At 40.3% G+C, this 6,618-nt stretch overlaps 1 pseudogene; it reads left to right on the forward strand.

Moving 5' to 3' along the window:
- Positions 1 to 3,596, forward strand: part of LOC109832621 — an 8,594-nt pseudogene extending 4,998 nt beyond the window's left edge.

Raw genomic sequence — 6,618 nt, forward strand, 5'->3', positions numbered from 1 at the left:
TATATATATATATATATATATATATAGAGAGAGAGAGAGAGAGAGAGAGATAAGTCCCAAATTATATAATGTTTCACCCAAATCTTTCAAAGAATTTGTCAGAGAACTATAATTCAACAGTCGATAACTTTCTAACATCATTCAGATGAGAGCTTTCAAAGTTAATTTAGAAGAATTTGAATAAAAGTTAATTTGTTAATCAGAAGTATTTAATAAAATATTTCATAGAGAATTTATTAGATAACCATAATTTTGTATATTTTAAGACCTTTCAAAGGTTATTTGTAAAATTTAATATTTGATCATAGTTTTAGATTATTCAAAGGGCTGATCAAAGATTTTAGGCTTTCAGAGTGTTTGTTTAATTTTTTTTGTTTTTTTTTTGGGATATTATATGCCACTCAAACTTTTGGAAGTCTATAAATTTTAAATTTTTAGGGTGTTTTATGTAATTATAGATTGTTCAGTGAACTATTCAAAAAAAATTTATTTCATGTTAAGCTTTTCTAAGGGGGTTATTTGTTATTTTTTTATTTTTAGGTGTCATTTGTAATTTCAAGTTGTTTAGGGGATTGTTCAAAATTTCATATCTCTGGGTTTTTTTTTATAATTTTCAAAATTTTTGCTAAGGAGATTGTTAGTAATTTTTTCTCTTAAAATTTTTGGGGTTCTATCTATAATCTTATATTGTTAAGGATGTTGTTCAAAAATTTTGGATTTTCAGAAGTTTTTGTGTAATTTCCAGATTTTTTGAGGTGTTTTTTTCAACTTATAGGTTTTTAGAATTTCCCGATTTTGAGGTGTTTTTTACAACTTATAGGTTTTTTCGGGGTCCTGATGTTTGTAATTTTTAGAAATTTTAAATGGCGATTTGTAATATCTAGATGTATAAGGGGTTGTTTTCAATGTTTTAAGTTTTAAGGATATTTTCAAAAAAAAATTATATCTAGGGTTTTGTTTGTAATTTTCAAAATTAAGGGTGCTTTGTATACTTTTTATAGTTTTAAGAACACTGTGTAGAACTTTTTGGATTGTTAAAAATTCATTAAAGATATTTCTCTTAATTAGAATAGAATCACAAGTAATGTATTATAGATAGATCTATTTAAAGGTTTCTGTTAATTATGATAGGACCATAATGTGGTATTTTTTTAAAAAAAAATCAAAAGCAATATTGTCGAATAAATTTTTTTCCAAACTCCCACTTTTCAAGGAAAAAAATATGGTATGATTTAAAGTAAAAGCCTTAGGTGGTGGGGAAGGGGGAGAGGGGGCGGGGATGTTGGGGTGGTTCGACTCCAAGTCACCCCCCCCCCCCCCCCCTCCCTCACACACAATTCCTGTAGTCAGGCATAATCTGATTTTTTTTTTTCAGACCAACACCTGTTGGTCGGTTTAACTTGATTATTGGGCAAAATCAAAGCCAGGTTAAACCCTGGATTTGGTCCGATATTAAAGTTGTGGGAGTAGGAGGATAACTCGGATCAAAATTCATGCTCCTACGTATCTGGTGTAGTTGCTCACGTGGGTTGGACTGAACCAAACCCTTAGCGGACGGTGTGGCCCTCAACGTGTGCCTGGATATCCGCCTGATTTCGGCCTCTAAATCGAGGGGACATGACTAATGTAAACCTACTCCCCCGAGTCTTAATCGGACCCAAGAGCACGACACCGAAAATTTCTGTTTCTTGCACCCTCGCGTCGCATGGGAGTCACTCAAGTGATACACACACTCCCTACCGTCTACACACCGTCTACACTCAAATCCCACATATATACATATATAATTATATATATATTATGTGAACGCACGGCGATCGCCGCGTGCGCCCGCCGAGCCAATCACACACTCGCACCCTCTCTCCTCGTCTCTCTCCTCTCCATCCCCAAAATGATAAACCCCGGGCATGGTCCCCACCACCAACCCACTTGCGCCGTCCCCCGATCCTCATCGCCGAATCACGACCGTCCAAGTCTCCCACACACCGACACACAGCGCAATGGCTCGCGAATCCAACAGACACGATCGAGTCACCCCCCACCGTCCGATCAAGATCCGATCGCGGTACCCACACCATCCCAGATCTAAAAATCCGCTCGCCGACACGAAATCAAGGAACCCGCGAGATCTGAGACAGGGGGAGGGTGAGGGTGAGGTCAGGCAGGGCAGGGCAGCGCAGCGAGCGAGCGAATGGGAAAAGCCACTCCAGACCCTAGCCACCCGCCGCGGCAGGCACCCCGCTTCGAGCCGCCTCCGCGTGGGCCATCGACATCCCCGCCAACCCGCCCGCGAAATCCCCTCCCCACTCCTTCCTCTCCTCATCCTCCCCTTCTCCGCCCTCGAGTTCACCACCGCCGCCGGCAGCCTGCGTCCTCCCTCCTCACCACGCACGTGCGTGCATCTCCCTCTGGTACTGCTCCAACATCGGCGTCCCTCCTCTCACAAGTCCTCCTCTCCATCACGGCTACCGCTACCCCGGTCTTCCTCACCGCCCTCCACATGATCTCCTGCTCCTCCTACATCCTTCTCTTCCTCCGCTTCTTCCGCCTCGCCCCCTCCCCAGCCCATCTCCCTCCCGCAGGCAGCTCTCCAAGATCGCCGCGCCTCTCCGCCATCTTTCTGCATCTCCGTCGTCGTGCGGGCAACACTCCCTCCGCTACATCCCCGTCTCCTTCAACAGGCCATCGCGCCACCACCCCTTCTTCCCGCCGTCTTCGCCTTCGCGCCTGCACCTGCCGCAGGGAGCCGCCGCTGGTCTACCTGGCTCCCTCCTCCCGTCGTGCTCGGCATCGTCCTCGCCTCCAACAGCGAGCCGCTCTTCCATTCTTCGCTTCTCGTCTGCCTCTGCTCCACCGCCGGCGAGGCCCTGAAGTCCGCGTCCAGGGGATCATCCTGGCGTCCGAGCCGAGAGGCTCAACTCCATGACTCTGCTGATGTACATGGCGCCCATCGCGCGGCTATTCTGCTGCCGCTGAGCTTCTACATCGAGGGAAATGTCGCCGCCGTGACCCTCGACAAGGCGGCCGGCGACCCGAGGCTCCTGTGGCTGCTGTTCGGCAACGCGACGGTGCCTACTTTGTGAACTTGAGCAACTTCTTGGTGACGAAGCATACGAGCGCTAACGCTGCAGGTGCTCGGCAACGCCAAGGCCGCGGTGGCCGCCGTTGTTTCTGTCTTGATCTTTAAGAATCCGGTGAACGTGATGGGGATTGTTGGGTTTGGGGTCACGATCTTCGGAGTGGTTCTTTACAGCGAGGCGAAGAAGAGGACCAACTCGAGTAATTCTCCTTCTAACCCCAACTCCAATGCTTCTGGCTCTGCTGCTTCCTGATTTGATTAGCCTTGAGTCCTGATTTTTTTTTTTTTTTTTTTTTTTTTTATATTTTTTTTTTGTTTTTTTTTTTTCTGTTGTTGTTGAGAATTGGGATCTGATGGTATACGTTGTTCGGGATTAATTAGAGGGGGATGGGCAACTGTAATATTTGTCAAACTTCATCTTTTTAGTTGGAATACAAAGAATTCTGGAAGCGAATCTGATTCAGTTGAGTATATGTATTTCATCAATGATTTTAATAAAAGTGCTTTATTTCGCTTTTGCTGGTGAAAGCAGCAGCTAATCAGTTACTTAGTCCTCATAAATGGAAAGAGCATTGCTAATTAAGATGCAAAATATCCTGATGATTTATTTCTTCTTCTTTAGATGGTTCCCTCTACTCTACGCTAGAGCTGTAGCTTTTGACTTTCGCTGGTACGCTTTTGTTTATTTCTTTCCATTTTTTTTGCTGTTATTTGGCAATATCCTGAGGATTTATTTGTTGGTGTTTGTTTTTTAACATAACTGTCACTTTTATCCCTTTACACATCAAAAACAAGAAAATGATAAATATGATCTATCAATTAAAAGCTAAATGGCACTTATATAGCCTATTGTTTCACTTATATACCTCCCCACTTATACTTGGTAGCAAGAAACTATTGTAAAGTTTGTTTAAACTTGCACTTATACACCCTCACTTGTTTTTGGTGGAATATATATACGCTAAAGTTCACTTGTTTTTGGTAGCATATATATACCTTAAAGTTTTCAAATTTAGCAATTAAATACCCTAAAATTTTTAAATCTAGCACTTAAATACCCTAAAATTTTTAGAACTCAGTAAGGGTATTTATGTGCAAGTTTTAAAAACTTTAAGGTATTTAAGTAAAAAATTTAGGCTGTTTAAGTGTTAGTTGCAAAAATTTTAGGGTATTTCAGTGCCGCCAAAAAAGTGAGGGTATAGAAGTACAAGTTTAAGAAACTTTAGGGCTTTTTTTTTTGGCTACCAAATACAAGTTAGGGTATATAAGTGGAACGTAGGTGAAACAATAGGGTACATAGGTGCTATTTAGCCTCTATTAAATACCAATCTGGTAATTTAACACTTTAAGAAAAGATATATGCGTGCAACTAATAAGAACCTTTTGAAGTATTTAAGCAAAATTAAGTTTTTTAATTATTGATAATGATTTTCTTGAACTAATGTTGATTTTTTTTTTTTTTTTGAGATGTGTTTTCTCACTGATTCACTCGTCTTTGGTTGCGTTCACCGCTCACTCACACTTGGCTGGTGTACCTTGGGCCCTTATTCTGAAAATAAACAAGTGTTGCAAGAGAATTCCCGGGATGAAATTCTTATCTCTACATTGCATTAGAAATTTAAGATATTAAAGTGCAACACGTAAAAACTTGTATTATTTTGATATTAATCCCCCAAATATTTAATATTTCCATGTTAGTCTCCCAAATCTTTGATATTTCGATAATGTCCCCCAAATCCCACCATTATTTTGAACCAAGTCCCTCTAGTTAGTAAATGGTTGAAATGTAGAGAAATGTTTTTTTCAATTTAACTTTTAAAATGTATAGCCAGTTATACCCTTCTCATCATATCCAAACCCATTTTATATTATACTCGTTTAGCTCCGCAAAACCATTTAAAATAAACCAAACCCAAACCCGTTTCCTCTTCTTCTTCCTCAAACATTTCATCTCTACAATACTGTCGTCCATGTCAATGACAGACCCATGCTAGCTCAACCCCCAACACTTACCTAGTCCATATATGAACAAGCTTTTGGGGTCTAGAGGGCTGTGTTGTTTTTTGTTTTATTTTTCCCTTCTCTTTTATAGGAATCAAGCGATTCTGTTGCTTCAAGAATAATTAAGTACATGTATGACTTGAACCATCATTTACATCTTAGAATGAGATACATTTATATCTATGAACAAATTGAGTTAATTTATACGCACATACGTTGTCAGAATGGCGAACATGGTTGACATTAGAGATTCTAAATGAATTGAAAAGAGTCCAACAATCACCACCAATAACTATAATCTTAATCCTAGTCTTCTCTCTGTTATTAGTAGAAAGAGACTTATTTTATTCATTGTATTGAAATGTTTAAATATAAGAGCAAGAGAAATGTTTTAGTATCTTAAGGCAATGTGGGACTAAAGAAACGGATACAATATGCCCAATAACTATGTTTAACACCCCCGGTCAAACTCACGGTCGATAGAGAACTAAGAGTTTGTATCAGACGAGCCAAATTTTGCATAAATGGTTATTGGCGTGACTTGGCGAGAAGTAGTTGAATTGGAGCACATCGGTGGCTAGAATTGCAGGGTGTGAGATCATGTTACTGCGGTGGTTATCGACAGTCAGGAACCGAGGTTGTGAGAGGGCATACCTGCAATCGGGGAAGAAGGTGCAGTGACTAGATCTTGCAAGCAACGAGGTATGATGTTGCAGTAGTGATCGGCAGTCACGCACGGTGGTCGTGAAAGGAGGTATGATGACATGACCTTGCAAGCATAGGTGATTGGAAAATGCTTGGCTGGAGAGAGCTTGGCCCGAGGCTAGCCAAGGAGGGAGAAATCTCGCTAAGGTAATTCGTCGAACACTTTGTGTGTATGCAATGAAGCGGATGAACAGTATAATTATGCCAAATGGGTCTAGACAGATCTAACTGATTAGGCTAAATGATTAGCTGAAGATCTAGTTTGTAGGCCAAATGATTGGCACAAGATCTACGGAGATCTAGTTGGTAAGCTAAATGATTGGTACAAGATATATGAAGATATAATTGATAAGTCAAATGATTGACGTAAGATTTATAATGATCTAGTTGATAAGCCAAGTGATTGGCCTAAGATCTATGAAGATCTAGTTGGTAAGCCAAATGATTAGCATAAGATCTACAAAGATATGGGTTGAATCTAGTATCGAGGTCGTTGATGGGAAGCACGGAGTTTTAAGCAAAACCCCATCGGCGGCTCAATGTAGAGGAAGAAGAAGCTCTCTCTGGGATCAAGAGAATGACTTTGATACTATGTTAAAACTAGAGCTTTTGCGAGAAAAATGATATATTAGTAGAAAAAGACTTATTTTATTCATTGTATTGAAATGTTTAAATATAAGAGCAAGAGAAGAGGTTTTAGTATTCTAGGCAATGTGAAACTAAAGAAAGGGATACAATATGCCCAATAACTATATTTTACTCTCAATCTTCTTCTTCCCCTCTACACTATGTTCTCGTCAATAGTTCTTTTTCTCTTTTTTCGCTGCTCTAAT

This window comes from Asparagus officinalis, chromosome 1 (genome assembly GCF_001876935.1).
Source record: "Asparagus officinalis chromosome 1, Aspof.V1, whole genome shotgun sequence".
Classification (NCBI taxonomy): Eukaryota; Viridiplantae; Streptophyta; class Magnoliopsida; order Asparagales; family Asparagaceae; genus Asparagus; species Asparagus officinalis.